Genomic DNA, 529 nt, shown 5'->3' with positions numbered 1-529 from the left:
GGGTAAGCAGGTGTTGGTTGTCAACAGTTCAGAAGACGTGAAATAAAGTGCGTGCATCTGTAATAAAACCTCCCTCACACAGCTCCGGGGGGTGAATAAAGGCCTCCTGTAGCGAATCCATGCATTTATGTAAGATAAATATCCATATTTCAAACGTAATAAACACTTTTTTCTCACTTCCGATGACTGTGGTACGTGGAAGACGTTCAGGCGTTTTGTAATGAATCTTTGCAAATCGCCTTTCCTAATAATGTGCTAATTAGCAAGTTTCACCATGAATGCGGCTAAAGTACACAGTGTCTCTGAGAGCAGGAAGAGAGGGGCGGGGTCAGCAGAGCTCATTAACATTTAAAGGGAAATGCTACAAAAACGGCTTGCTCTGAAAAGAGCTGTTTTTGACAGGGTAAACATTTTTTAGGTGTTTTTTACACTACCATTGAACATTTTTAACCAAACTATGTTACAGACTTTCATTAAGACCCTAAAGAATCATATCAACTTGTGGAAAATGGGCATCATATGACCCCTT

At 40.3% G+C, this 529-nt stretch overlaps 1 protein-coding gene across 1 annotated transcript in view; it reads right to left on the bottom strand.

Annotated features, from left to right (window-relative positions):
- LOC107701787 (CLIP-associating protein 1-like) overlaps positions 1-529 on the bottom strand; it is an 89,756-nt gene that overhangs the window by 80,508 nt on the left and 8,719 nt on the right. The gene's annotated exons all lie outside the window — the stretch shown is intronic.

This window comes from Sinocyclocheilus anshuiensis, unplaced genomic scaffold (genome assembly GCF_001515605.1).
Source record: "Sinocyclocheilus anshuiensis isolate Anshui unplaced genomic scaffold, SAMN03320099.WGS_v1.1 scaffold2184, whole genome shotgun sequence".
NCBI lineage: Eukaryota > Metazoa > Chordata > Actinopteri > Cypriniformes > Cyprinidae > Sinocyclocheilus > Sinocyclocheilus anshuiensis.
This window is presented reverse-complemented; position numbering and strand designations above follow the sequence as displayed.